The 15,057-nt window shown below is 45.6% G+C and overlaps 1 protein-coding gene across 4 annotated transcripts in view; it reads left to right on the forward strand.

Annotated features, from left to right (window-relative positions):
* MTMR4 (myotubularin related protein 4) overlaps positions 1-15,057 on the forward strand; it is a 59,734-nt gene that overhangs the window by 3,281 nt on the left and 41,396 nt on the right. The window contains exon 1 of one of the 4 annotated variants that reach the window (XM_026107207.2): positions 4,307-4,329. The exons of the other annotated variants lie outside the window; for them this stretch is intronic. The gene's annotated coding sequence lies outside the window, so the exon portion shown is untranslated. Of the gene's footprint in view, positions 1-4,306; positions 4,330-15,057 lie in introns of those variants that run through there. 4 annotated transcript variants of the gene reach the window in all.

Genomic DNA, 15,057 nt, shown 5'->3' on the forward strand with positions numbered 1-15,057 from the left:
GGGGGGGAAAGCTGAATAGGAGAAAACGACTTGTGCTGTATACTTACTCATTGCGCTCAATTTCCCAGGATATGGATGTGTCCCAAGAAATTAATAACTGCTAAGTAATTATGAAAATTCCTACCTTTCTCCTCCATCCTTGCTTGCCCACCCTCCAACGTAGGTTCATTCAGTAATCATTTTTTGTTTGCTGAAGTGGTTCTGGCTTTTGATGCTGTCTCTTATCATGAGACTCTTGTATATCTCTGTTTGCAGGAAAATGTCAACATTTGTAGAGCTAGATTGGAGTCCTTTCTAGATGACGATGAATGGAAAAGAGCGCTATTAAAAAAATTACTTTGCTTTTAGTAAATTAGCGTAACAGATTAATCCCTGTTCATAATCCCTGGCTCTTTCTTCGGGAAGATGCCTGTGCTGTTACTAAGCATGCAGGAATTCTATCTGTGCTCTTTGAATGTGCCCGGCTAGCATAATTGATTCCCTTCTGTTCCTTCCTAGCAATCCTACGGAGACTGTACAGTTACGTACTCTCTGAACAGTCTGAAAGGATAGGATTTCCCTTAGGGATCAGATGATTAGCTTATAAATAGTAAATGCCTGTTCAGGCCTACTTTAGAGTGCCTGTTATTTGGTTTCTGTCTTGCTCTCTGCACCGCTGCTAAGCCTTCACAACAAATACAACCTCATCTAGCACCTCAAGGTGCAGAGCCAAGCCCAAGAAAAAAAGGTGTACTTTTCATTGAAGATAATGAATTTCAGTGAGCTTCAGAGCCTGTGAGGAAGGGAACAGTCCTGGTGCTAGTTGCTACTGTCCTGTGCTATGATTATACACCAAGGAGGTGCATGATTATTTGCCTGTGCAGGAAAATTAGCTGTACTAACTGGGAGCATGAGTTCAAAATGAAACTGAAACACATCCAGTGGTTGAATTCCTTTTGAGATGAGCTTCTTTTCCTGCCAGAAACCCCGTGCTAGTGCCAGGGAAGTCCTTCTCCTTAATCCGAAAAAATAAGTTCTTGTAGTTCTTTATGGAGCAACATCCACCCCACCCTATCTCTTACCTGAATCTATTTCTCTCCAGCTTTGCTTCATTTATCTCTGGTTTGGTCAGTCTTATTGCTGCCGTGGGGGATGTGACACACATGGAGGTTTAGGGGCTGTTGAGATTCCTTGACTAACCTGCATGTGAGTTATTTTCAACTCAATTCCCTAAAAGGTAGCTCTTGCCTGTGTATTTATGTGCAACCTTCCTTCGACTGATGTTTTGGCAAGGAACCTCCATTTCTGCTCTTGGGTTTGCTTCCGAGCTAGAGGAATACCTTTCCCTTCCCCAGGGAGCTGCGCTTCACTGGAGGTTGTGATCGAATCATAGGAATTAGTTAATAGTTTTGCGTGGGATTTGTTTTGCAGCATCTTTCTGCAGACCTGAATGATGTGTGTATTGCATATTTGAAAGAAGTGTCTTGCCTTTCCTGAGGGAAATAACAACATTAATAGGACACAGCAAAACCAAAACTAAACAGATGGTTCCTGTTCCTAACAGTGGCAATGACTTTGTTGTTGCTTTTTGTTTCAACTTTGCTGCTGTTTCTCATTTCAGGACATCTCTCAACCTTCTTCAACAGTGAGAATCCTGCCCAGGGCATATCTCTAGAGAGGAGAGTTACATGTCTGTATATTTTGCTTCAAAACATATTAAGTTACTGGTCTCAGGGGCTTCCTTTTTGTGTTTATTTCTAGGTGCCTTATTTCTTTTAGCCTCTGATTTAGAACTGTACCAATCCTCCTTCCCTCGTGGATTGTATCACTTATCTTCCAGGTGGAGTGTTTGCTCAACAACATGTTTGATACAGCTGATCTCATGCACAGCAAACCCCATGAAGGTCAGCTGTACTGGACATGCACAATAGAGGTTTGCTTTTGCTAGTATTTGCTTTTCTGTGGAAAAAAAACATTGCATTCTTTCTTGCAAGGGTGCAGATTTGGTTGCACTGTGAAGGACTGGCACAATATTCTTGGAAAGGATGGTGATAAGAATTGAGATTTATCTAATCCTTGGGAAAGAGGTTAGCTAGGAATGAGCTTGATGGGACTGTTTTGACAGCAAAGTACAGGCCGTATGTTGGGCACCTCTTTCTGAGACATAGCAAGAAGCCACTTCTGGTGATTTTTGCAGTGATAGTTTGCTGTTTACTGCTGTGAGTTCCACTCCTCTTTGGAGGATCCTGTCCTGGCAGCAGAGACACAGGTAGAAACTGCTTACAACTTATCTGCTTGGGGGCAAAGTCTTATATCTGAACTTAAGCCCACATTCATAGCAATATGTTCTCTAGAGCTTAGTTTCCTTTTATTGCAGGGCTCAAAAAGTATTTACCAGAAAGTGGAATTGTTACCCCTCTTTCAACCTGTCCAGTTCTCTATTGCAAAATGAAATTGTGGAATTGTTCTCTCTAGCAGAACTTGCTTAAACATGGTACTTGCTTGTGAGTGACAGCTTTACGGTAAGGGTCCTCAAGGCATTTCTGCATTTTAAAATCAATTCCAATTGCTTAGACCTTTGCCAGTCTTTCTCTGATGTTTTCTCTTGAAAATGAGAACTGGCCTGAGCAAGGGATACAGTTTGTATTGTTTCTTTTGAAAGCTTAAGAATTATTTTTGTTTTGTTTTGTTCTAGAAACTTGCTAAAGTCGCCAGCTTTCTCAGACTTGATGAGTGCCTTGTGGCAATCCAGCATAAGTCTATTCAATTGCCTCTATTATTTAAGCTGTACAGCCTGGATACAGAATAACTGTTTTAATCTTTTAAAGTAATTTGTCTGAGTACACTTTATCACTGAGCATGACTGGCAGTACTTGGCACTACCAGAGCACAGCGTGACAGAACCAGGTAGATGCTGGTATAACTGTTTAATGTGAAATAGAGAAACCACTGTCTTGTTTAGCATCTCATGTAGGAGATATCTGCACCCAGTTTTGAGAACACTTCAGTGAAGGTACTTGGGGAAAGCGTGGCAGGCTGCTGGGGAGCTGGAGTCGAACAAGTATCTGTTCCCTAAATGGAGTAGTCTGTTTCTAAACTCGTGTTTTGCAAATGACTGGCAGAGGCGACCGCTCTAGGAACGGAAAGCTACCAGTGCCCACTGTTCTCTGCAAAGCTTCTCCAGAGAACTGATGACTTGGCCAAGGACGTACATGCAAACCCAGCAAGTAAGTGTGGATATCGAGAGAAGGGGTCTGAACAAAGTCTCATCTTGCTTGCAGCAAAAAAATTCCTCTGCACGTGGAGGAATGTGCCGTGGGCTCTCTGTGTGCTGCCTCTTTCCGTTTCGTCGGTGGGGTCATGCAGGAAGTGGAAATAACAGCATGCTAAAACTGTCCAGGAAGGGGGACAGAGTTCACATCAGTGGGAGTTATTACCTATTCCATCATGTAAAAGTTGTAGACCTGGTTGACCTGATAGTCTCTCAACCAAGTGTTGGTGAATTTTGGTAATGATGCCAGCTCAGCTACTGTGAGATTTGGGTTGATACTAGTGCTCATGTGATACAATGCCCTTATAAAATAATTTTATTATCAGATATCAGAGGTTTATCATCTCTGGGCTAACCTGATACTGAGGGTCCTGTATATCCTTTACTTTCTGCTGCTTCAGCTTCCACACTGCTGCTTCTTTAACGGCCTTGTTGCCTCTAACTCAGGACATGAAAGGATGTTGCGATTCGAACGTGTGTTATTGATGTACTCCTGGCTTTCATGTTTGGATTCAGCTGCCTATGGGATGAGAAAGTCCCTTGATTTCAAAGGAGAAGTGCTTGTTTGAGCTGTGAAGTCCCTATTTTCTGGGGGTTTTGAGCCTTTAATGCATCATTGTAGTGGCAGTTGTAACTAAAGGGCATGTACAGAGGGAATTCAGGAAGGGTATATGATTATCTTCTTGTTTGAGGCCCTATGGTAAGGGAAGGGGCTGTGGTTGGAGACTCATAGGTATTTGAGGCAATGTGAAAAATCCCCGAGGGGCCGAAGAGGAAGTCCCAGACTTTCCCTGTTACTTCACCAGATCACACCATGTTGTGGGGCAGTGACAAATGCTCCTCTGTTTAGAGTGGAAGCAGTTCATTAAGCAAGGCTGTTGCTACAGCGGCTTTGCTGTGATCCTTCTGGCGAGGTTAGCCCACCTCTTGTGACAGCTTCATTTTTGTGCCCCAGCCCAGCGGCTGTGATCCTTTACATGGGTTTCTGCAGTGTTTGGTAAGAACACCAAGTGGAAGCTTTGGGGAGGCGATGTCTTTTGGAGATTTGACCTGGGCAAAATTGATCTTTCCCTTAAATGGTAAGCGCTGACGTTGTCTGTGTTGTTGTATGGTGTCGTGATATTCTGAGTATCAGGGTGCCAATCCTGAAAAGAGCAGATACTTTTTTTTTTTTGCAGCACGGCTGGTTGGTAGAATGAAGAACCGTGCTGGAGGGGAATTTTGGCTTTTCTCCTTGCAGTAGATGTGAGGGATCAGATTTGGTCCAGGAAGCGATATTTTAATGGAGTTGTGCTAGGAGTGCGAGACTGACGCTTGAAAATGGACTTACTGAAGAGCTGGGCGCGCTTGGAAGCCCCTGCGGTACTTGAAGACAAACAGATGATCAGAAAGGGAGTTGAATGAGCAGCGCTTTTGCCTGAAGAATTGGTAACTGTCCTCCTTACTCTTGCCAGTGACTAACTTACATCACTGACCATTCCTGGTCGTTTCTAGCATCCAAGGTATCGTGCTCGTTACAGGGAGGCCTGGAGACATATTGCAGGCAGCTGCTGAAGGGAATGCCACGGTACCGGCACGCCGCCAGCACACGCTGAGTGCAGAGACACAGAGGGAGCTGATGCCAGGGGTGATATGTGCCAGCATGCAAATGACTCATAGCCCTCCCTCCTGTCCTTTGCACTTTCTTGGGCTGACACAAGATAATTTCTTACCTACTCTGTTCTTTGCTCTTTCCCCTTTCTCTGTTTTTAAAAGTTAATATATTCTGTCTGCTCCCTCTGCTCTCTGCCTTGCCTTTCCCGGAGGCTGGGAGCGCCATCCCTCCTAGCATGCCAGAGGGCAGACAGATACCTTCCTGCTGCCTGTTCTCTGCTTCCCCATCAGAAAAGGGGTAGCCAAGTGCCTTTGGATGTTGGATAAGACGATCGTAGACAGAGCCAGCTTTGTGCAGGGAGGAGGGTAAAAGAAGGTTATTTTAATGGGATAAAACTTCTGTTCAGCGCAGCGGTTCTGTGCAGACCTAACTGCCTGATTAGAAAACAGTGTGCAAAGCTTTCATTGCCGTCACTAAATGAGGGGAAAGAGGAAGCAAAAATGTTTTCATCCTTTAAATTGGACTAGCAGTTTTGTTTTATATAGCACAAACTTAATGAAGTGTAAAACCTTCTCTGACTCTTTCTTCCTCTTGTTTCCATTGTGTCTTTCCTTCGTCTTCGATGGCTATTTTTACTAGAGGAATTTGCAGAAGTATGACATAAACGGTGCAATCTGTGGGCTTGCATTCTTGTATCGAAATATGAGAGGAAGTGACTTCAACCTGTCGGAAAAGGTTCATTAGGTCTGAGCCTCCTAAAAAGAGGAAGTCCAGTTTCCAGCATGTTTTACTCGTGATGAAGCAGGCAAGGGCCAAGCTTGGGCTGGCACCTCCGTTACCTGTTGGAGTTCCTTGGGGTGCCTAGAACCCAGCATGCAGGGTCCCAGTGCTCTTGCATTGCAGATGGCTGTGTTGTTCCTCCTACCCATTAGTAGAGCAGAGGGTTGTCACTGGAGCAGCAGGGTTTGGGAAGCAAGATGCCTCCTTGAGTGATGTGAATCGGACTTTTTTCAAAGAAATAGCTTTCCGTTTTGTCTGTTTTTCATTACTCCTGGTATCCAGAGCTATTGTATTGCAGCCCTGCGCTCTAGCTTTGTGTTGCAGTGCATGTGTTGAAATGAATAAGCAGTGCTGGGGGAAATCTGGCTTTGGTTGAAATTATGGATAGATCTGCTGCCGATTTCAGCAGGCAGGGAATTTCATCTGTTCATCATGTCAGTAATGCACAGACAGGAAAAAAGTACTACCTCATGTTCAAGCGAAGAAGATATAAATGCCATTGCCTTCTGAGATTTTTCTTTGTGTTTAGCTATAATAAGTCTGATGTATTTCATTTTCTGTACTAAACCTCTTAGAGGCAGGAATTTGAACCTTGGTGAGTTTTAATACACTCAGTTATTTAAGGTAATAAACTTTTTATGCTAAGAACAGAGACTTGGATTTATGTGGATTGCAGCAAATGAGTGTAAATGCTTTAGGTTGCTTTTAGTGTTGAGCTTGTCATGTGGCTGTCTTCATACCATGTCCTGGTGGAAGCTGGCAGTGGGGAAGGGACAGTGGGTGTGAATTTTTGCAGCTTTTACTGGTAGATAAGCAGGGGACTGTCTATATATATCAAATTGCCTTCTCTTTCCTTTTATTGATGGCCGGGGATTTCCCTCTCCAAGAGTCTGTGCCTCTCTTAAGAGGGCATCATGGACAATGCTATTTTTAGAAATGATTAAACTCATCTTAGAGAGCAGAGATAGTAGCAATTAAGCTCATCTGAATTTGCTATCTTGCCTGCATAGCTTGAGGTGAGTTTATTAATGAGAGCAGGTTGCTGTGCAAGATAGTTCCTTGACATGATTTTTCCATTGCTAAAGTGCAAAACTTTTTTGAAGCATCCAGATGCCTAGAAATGAAAGACTGGAGAGTCTAATGTAATCTTAAAACCAGAGATTCGGGGGAGAGGAGCTGTTAAAGGACAAGTGAAGTGTTGCTTGGTATTGGAAGGGAGCGATGGGCTTTCAACCACAGCAAAAGCCTCGGGAGGTGAAGGTTTCCAAGTTAATCGCTTATGTGCGTTAGGAGTTGGATCAGTGACGATGTGAAGCTGAGAAGCTACGCTTCGCAGCGTCACAGGGAGAGCGAACATCTAGGCTGTCGTCGTGATACACATCCAGGGAAGTTGTTGACAAACCCAGCATTTCTGCGTGAACTGACAGGTTTGGCCATTGGACCAATCAATCATGTTCATCAAAAAGCAAAAGACTTTCAGTTGAACATGTCATTAAAAATGAGCTCTTAACTTCTTAGTAATGGTTGTCAGGGATTTTTCCATCATCTTGTGATCATCTGTCTTCTTGTAGCTTGATGGTAGAAATCCTGAGTGGATGATTGTAGCTATGTTTTCAAGCATTCTTCCTACAGAAGGTGGAGTTGTATATTTAATTCAATAATGATGTGATTATTGCAAGTTTTAGAGAGGAGTTGGGTTTCCACAGCAAGCAAGGAGAAACATTCAACAGAAATGCATGTTCCCTGCTTCACTTTGAGCTCTTTGACTTTGCTTCAGCATTTCAGACACCAGCACAGGATCTGCCTTGCCTTGTGGGTACATCTGATTGTGAGAACGCTGCCAGGGAAACTGGGCTACGTTTGGGTGACCGGTTTGTTGGGTGAATCAAGAGAAGAAATCTTAATGTTCTGTTGTCCTTTCTGACCTCTTCTAAATTCATTAGTAGCTTTTGCATGTACGTGTTTGTGCAGCTAGCGTAAAAAAATCTTCATTTTCTTCCCATGGAAGAAGTTGCCCTTGGAGAAAAGAGGCTCTCATAGAAATTTTGTATGCTAGTGATACTACACAAGTTTTGATCTGGAGTCTACTTTTGATCAGCAGCACGTGTAGATTAAGCCTGAGGAGATGCAGCTAGAGCTAGAAGCATGGCCATCTTGGGTCTATGAAACCCAGTGGTGTTGCAGACCGTTACAGGGCATGTGATCACTTGGAGTAAAGGCTGTCTATTGCAGGTGGGATTTACATGCCAAAAGGCAGGTATGAGTTTATTGTAATACCAGTTTAGATGCCTTAGGTATCCTGCCTGGCCCCCATGTGTTGTTTCCAAGTGATATGGTTTCCCCCATTGGTCCTGTCCCCTTATCTTCTGGCTTTAGGCAGATGCTTTAGATACCTCCAGATTTCTAAAATAATACTGGATGGGTATGTTCATTCACCTGGATTGCTCCCCAGTGCAAAAGAATAATAGAAGTTATAATTGTAGTAGCAACAGCATCTGGTCTGCAGCTGTACTGCTGCTGTTTAGTTGAAATTCTTCTAAAAAAATCCGGATGCTTATTATGAGCACGTTGCAGTTCAGGTACTCCAAAAATCATGAGATGGGCTTGAGAAAGTCGAAGGCGATAGTGGGCGAGGAGGGAATGACACATTTCAGGTCTGTCTTTTGATTTCTGAGCCTTCTGGTGCATTTGGGTCACATATTTCAGGCTTTTTTTATTTTTTGTTTTTCTCTGAAATCACAAAGACCGTCTTTCAAACAAAACTGCAGTTGTCAAGGACTCCCCAAACGGATGGAAATTAAAACGCTAACCGTTCTGATGCATAAGAAGAGATGAACATTTGCCTGGAGACTTGCGATGTGACCTCAGTAGTGCAGGCATGATTTCCTTGAAGCCGCCGCTGCTTCCTTCCTGAGATTGAGCTAAAATCCAAACACAGAGCAGTGTGGAGAGAGGTAGCACTGCTGCCAGAAGCTGAGTGACAGCCGTTTTCTCCCTGTGGGATGAAGTATTTCCTTGGGCATTTTGAGTGGCTTTTGTTGTGCAGGGCAGCCTGTTCCTCGCAGCCCACCCCAGGAGGAACCACTTTGGGTCCTGCACGTTAACAGCCCAGGGGTAGCAGCTCAGCTCCTGTAGCTGATTCCTCCTTTCTGTCTTGAGCAAATTGGGGTCAGTGGACTAGGAGCCTGGGCACCTCTCTTCAGGGCTGCCGGCGGAGGATCTGGAGCAGGCAGGAGCCTGGAGTACATTTGGGATGCGTCCATCTGCGCTGCTTTGGGTAGGGACCAGGCAATTGTTTGTAGTTGAATAAAGGCTTAATTGTAACTTGAAGTGTCCCAACTGCTTTTTAAAGAAAAGCAAACAAAACTGGGGAACAACAGGCTAGAGTTACTGGAGGTTTTAGAAGAGCTTGCCAGAGCAGTGCTTCTTGTCCCTTTTAGTCCCACGATTACGAAATTCAGCTTGAAAGCGGAGCCTTGGATTCAAATCCCTTCTCTGCCTGATCTGGATTGAAGGTTTGGAGGGTGGGGATGATGTAGGAGAGATGGGATTATTGATAGAAAACCGGTTGTTTAGGTGGTAAGACCTGAGTTCTTCCACGTCGCGCTGAGATGAATGAGGGCCTTATCTCATTCTGCTGGTGCCTTAGCTTCTCCCCTGGTTGCCGTTGGAAATGGAGCTGGGCGGCGATGACGGGATGACGGCGTGTGGCATGGCGCAGAGCCTTTGCCAGGCCCTGTTGTCTGCCGGTTTCTCAGGAAGATTAAGCAGGAGGCAGAGGCCGACCTGGCAGGGGAGCGTCCCTGGTGTGCTGCTGCCACCTGGTGCCACCTGCTGTCCTCTTCCCCCCTCCCGGGCCCTTGGCCACGTCCCTCCTAAGAGTAAGGACGTGGTCTTAAATAACGTACACAAACTGTCTTTACTTTTGGCATTTAGGGCTTTCTTTGCAGTTACTAGCCTCCCTTCGAGACTGGGATTTCGCTGTCATTAATGTAAGCAGTGGAGTCGGCTGGCAGGCAGGCACGCTGCTGAAATGAATTGCACTTAAGATCGTTGTAGCAGTGGATAGCAGTGCTCGTGAGGGCTCTGGCAAAGCACCGGGCTCTCCTTTCCCCTTGTAATCATGTACACCTGTATCACTCCTGGGCGGCGTTGCTGTACTCTTCTCTCTTGAGATACCCTCAGAGCTGGGGTCTGTCAAACGCTGCCGTTGCGTTGCAGCCTTGCACATGGATGTGAACTGCTTGCTGGCTCCTCTGTGTATCCGTCATTCTTGACTCCTGGCATCAGTGAGATGTTGCAGGATGACCTTGGCAGAGGAAAGGCTGGGACAAGCATGGTGGTGCTGCAGAAAAACTGGGCTTAATCTCCTGCAGCCTGGATGTGCTGTAAGGATCTCCTTCTCCCCCGTTCCCTCTTTATTTTCATTGCTTCAGAAATTAAGTTGTCTTGAGACTGCTTTGATAGCATTCCCGAGCTAGGCTATTCTCTGGGCCTGAAGCCTAGAGAAACTGGTTGAAAGATGCCTAACTTGATAGGCTGGGCCCAAGATATGGATTTAGTGAAGACTTTCTAATTCTGGTATTTTGTCCTCCCTCTAGCCCTAATCTTGTCTGTCTGCTTCCCTCTCTAGCTCTCTCCACATCCTTTTCTATGTGCCAGCATCAGACCTTCTTTCCTTCAATGGCTGGCTCTTTTCTGCTCCATTTCTTCTACCCTTGGCAGTCCTCGCTTCTACAGCTTTCACCAGCACAAATCCAGAAATCGCTTCTGCCCTAGTGCAGCTGCCTGCCCTGGTGTCGTCCACCCCAGCTCACCTCATGGAGGACCTTCTGTCCCCTCTGCCCATCAGCATCTCTGCCTTCTGGGGTTTTCGCTGCTTCTTCCCAAGCTCTGCTATCTCTAGCCCATCTCTCCTGTCATGTGTTTGCTTTGCCAAAACTTCTCGCATTCGTTCTCGCTTTAACTGCAGAGCATCTGTTGTAGCACTCCGGTGACCAGGCTTGTCTGCTGCGTTGCACGCTTCAGTCTCTTGTTCAGCTCTGCTCTGTTCTTTGCTAAACAAGCTTTTTGCTTTTGTCGAGCCTGAAGCCCACATTCTCGGCTGCTCCCTGAACACCTCCGACTTCTCAAAACCCCTCATCTTCCTCCCTTTTTTCTGCAGAGAGCTTAGTTTCTTCCAAGAGAAAAAAGATAAAATAGCGTATCCACATCCCCTTCTGTCTCACGGCATTTCCTACAGCACTCTTCTCCTTTTCTTACCGTTGACCCAAATTCTCCTCTAATCCTTCCTCTTGCCTCTGACCCCGTGCTGTCTCTTCCTCTCCCTTACCCTGCTCTCCTCCCCTATCCTTATTCTTAACTTCTCACACTACTCTGGATCTTTCCTGTGCTGCGTACTTTCTCTTCTTAAAAAAACAGAGCTCACTTCTGTTCTTACTCACCCCTGCTGTGATTTTTCTGCCTTTTGTCATAAGTCCATTGAACATCGCCTGTTCAGACTGAAGTCCCTCGCCTCTTCGATCTAAGTTTTACCGCTGTACCAGAACTGCCGATGCAAAAATCTTGAACTTGGCAAAACCTCGGATTTTTTCTCATCTTGGCCTGTTGAGGTATCTGACTCGTCCGCAGTTTTGCTCCTGAAATCTCTTTCCGGAACTCGCTCTTCTAGTTTTCTTCCTAACCATCTTGCTGCTTCGGGACTTCCTTTAGAGATTTGCTCGCTGAGGCTCTCACGTGGCTCTGTCTTCAGTAATCTCACCCATACGCACACGTTCAACTACCCTCCTTTGCTGCTGACACATGGATATACTGTTTCTCTCCTCCTGAATGTCTAGCCATCAATCAAGCTCAACTTGTCTAAAACACATCTGGTAATCTCTCTCCACGTTATCTACATTCATGTTTGATACCAGCGCTGGCCTCCTGCCTGTCATTTCTGCTCCTAGCCTGGCCTCTTCAGCCCACCAGCAGAGCTGAAGTTCCCGACAAAATCCTTGTGGTCTCCTGGCTCGGTTCCTGCACCATTCTCCTCTGGGTTTGACAAAATCCTTTTGGTCTCCTGTCTTGGTTCCTGCGCTCTTCTCCTCTGGGTTCGACAAAACACCATTTCATCTGCGTCCGCTCAGAGGCTGGTGCATGGGTCACCTTCACTGTCCGAGCCCCTTGGTATGATTTTAAGGACCAAAAGGCAGGGCTTTCATTTAGGATGGTGCTGCACAGAAAGAAGTATTTCTGGCTGTAGCAGTTTTGCCCTGCGTCTCTCTGCAGTCCTCCTGCAAAGAGCTGCTTTAAGTATCCTCTCATAATCTCTTGGGTGCAATTGCCTTGTTCGAAATCTAAATGTTCCTGCTTCAAAAGCAGCAGGAGCCTGATTGTTTTTCAAAGACTTCTCAGAGTGTGTGTGTGTGTAGTTTGTTTGGGTTTCTTGTTTTTCAGGTTTTGATGTGTTTTTAATATGGAGGGAAACAGCTTCAAGGCGTTTTAATCATGAACTAACTCTTAGCTTGGGAGGCCAAAAAGGGGGGTTGCAAGCCATTATATCCTTCCCGCTGTAGTTAAGCTGGAGTATTTCACCTTCCAGGCAGTAAATTGTTCGGTGCCACGGGCTAAGCGAGATGTTGGCAGTGTCTTGTCCCTTGTATGTCTGAAAATTGAAGAGGTGGGACTGTTCCCGGGTACTCGGGATGGGTCTCCATGTGCAGTGCTGCGGAGGCATGGCAAGAGTCCTCCTCGCCTGGGAGAACATTTCTTACCTGCCCCAAATCTCACAGTTAGGTTGACTCTGAACGTGAAATATCTGTGTGTATATATATATTATATGTATATATAAAGATCTGTAATCTCAAAGCATCCTTCTGCTAGGTAAAAGCAGCCGGAGTCGGAGTATGCTGGAGGCATCGCAGGCAGCTCTGCTTGCTCTGAGGCCTGTAGGAGATTCAGAAATTGAAACCTGGAAGAAAAGTATGTGATGCATTTTAAATACTCTAAGCAGTAAAAAGACCAGTTCTTCTCATGAGCTTGATGGAATTTGTCCAATTTTTAAACTTCATCTGCCTGCACTTGGGTTGTGTTTATATCCTTGTCAGCAGAGTTGCCTGGGGCTTGAGTATATTTTGCATAAATACTTAAACATATTGGGCAAGTCACGTCTTCAAGCTTTCTTTTGGAAAGCTGCATATGTAAGCTGGTTTTGCTTCTGATTGCTGGATCATTTTTGTCTTTCTGCTTTGAACTTGCTGTCTTAGGTTTGGCCACCCGGAGGCAGAGTTTTAGCCATGGCCCCAGCGATGCTGTGCATAGAGATGCAGTCAGTCCGCTGCCTCTACTTGGTCACTCCTTTTATATAATATTGCAGTAGATTTTTTTGCCAGCGTCTTGTTCTGGTGGGTCATGCTGAGCTGACTGTGGGGATCTCTAAGGTATACAAATTGTTGTTCTCCAGCAGTCCTGCTTGTAGGTATTTCTTACTCTTTAAATTCGTGCCTTGCCTTCACTTGTACCGATACGCAGGTTGTTAAATTCTGATCACTTACCATTGCAGAGCAATCTGAATACTTTGGCTAACTACCCCATCATAATTTAGTATTACTGTGACATTCCTAAATCTTGCTACCCCAGACTTTATTTTTAATACTTATTAATCAATAATAAAAGTAGTAAGAATAATGATAAAAAATAGTATCTGCCCAAAGACCAGTTGTTGGTGGCCTTCATTAGAAACAGCCCTTGGATGTATAGTTTTGCTTAAAATACCAAAGGTCATCCCGTACAATCTGCTTTGCATGTAACTGTGTGGTCTGACATTAATTGTATTTTTAGCCTCTAATTAGTTGAGAGTCCTGAGATGGCTGTTCTATTTTATTTGGGATCAAAATAAGGCTAATCGGCTTCCTGGTAGTTTCTTCTAACGTTCTCTTTAATATTGGGACTGTTTTCCCGATTAAACTCACTAGAAATAATTTGACTGTTTTAGCTGAAATTAAAGCAAAATCTCCACCCCAGGCAGGCGCCGAGTGTGGAGAGCTTCACTCCAACTGTAAACACTTGGCAAAGTTTTATACGCAATTAAAACCAGGTCTCTTAACGGGAAGTACGGAGCAGCCTCCTGCCGAAGGGGGGCCACCCGCTTCGCCTGCGGTGCGCGCCGAAAGCTGGATTACAGCCACCCTAATGAGGTTGTAACGTCGCACGCAGCAAGTCCCGGCTTTTCAAAGCTGCGCGTGTGCGTCCGAAGGGTCCCCGTGCGCGGGCAGACGGGCGCAGCTCTCGGGCAGGCGTTACTTCCCTCTCCCGAAGGATATCTCACGTACTGTGCAAACGGCAGGCGCTCGCGGGGAGCGGCTGTACGGTTCTTTATTCCGTGTCTCCTAAGCCACATTCATCGCCGTGTGCTGCAGACAGAACCATTAAGCTTTTCATGAGCTTTTTTCTGTGATGCTGCTGTAAATAAATGCTTATGATGCAGCTGTATGTTTTCAGAGCACCTTTGTGAGACAGGAAGATGCTGAGAAGAGAGCAGGTTTTTTTTTTTTTTTCTGATTTTTTGACAGCCTAACTGCTTGCTTGGAGAGTCTGGTTTTTCAGAGCACATACAGTTTGTACAGCACTTTGCCTTCGTTTACAACTAAGTGCTCAGACTCTGCAAATCGGATGTTTGGGTCTTAAGCTGGAATTCAGAAAATGGAGAGCAGTCGGTGATCGTCTGTGAAATGTCCGGCTCGGGAGAGCTGTAGCCGAGGACGGTGGGACCGGCTCTCCAGGCAGAGCTCAGCTCTTCTGTTGAGGCTCTTCTCTTGCAACCGCCTCGTGTTTGCTACATCGCTTCTACTCTCTACAGCAAATGGGGGCAGAGGTTTTCAAAGCAACCGTCTTGCCCTGTCCAGCTCTGCATCAGTCCTTGCTGCTCTGTCCATGCTTCACGCTAAGCGAGGCAAAGATCCCTTGAGGAAATAACAGTGTTGTGTAACTAAATGTACAGTGATGTGTGTGAATCACGTGGGCAGGAGAGCTAAGAGCAGAGCAAATCCAAAGTTTTTAAGAGCAATCTCAGTTCTGATGCCGCTTTATTATTTGCGGGTTTGGCTCTGAGATTAGTAACTCTAGGGTAAGACACAGGCTGTGAAAATATGGAAGCAGAGTGGATCCTTTTCTCTCCTTCCCCCAGCCCAGTTGTGTCACGCAGCATCAGCCTTCCACCCTCTGGGTCCTGCAGCAGGATCGGCCCCATCCTGCGCCTCTCTCCAGCTGAGCGATGGAGAGCAGCAGCGGGCTGGCGTCTGAAGTGGGCCGCCGCTAGTGGGGTGTGAAACCCACGCTTCGCCGGTGATTCACGAGCGTGCGCTGACAGCAGAAGAGTAGCATGAGACTCTGGGTGTTGGTTTCAGTCTGTGAAAGGGGATTGTGCTCTTTTATCTTCTCTCCAGCTTTATCC

The sequence above is a fragment of the Dromaius novaehollandiae genome, chromosome 19 (genome assembly GCF_036370855.1).
Source record: "Dromaius novaehollandiae isolate bDroNov1 chromosome 19, bDroNov1.hap1, whole genome shotgun sequence".
NCBI lineage: Eukaryota > Metazoa > Chordata > Aves > Casuariiformes > Dromaiidae > Dromaius > Dromaius novaehollandiae.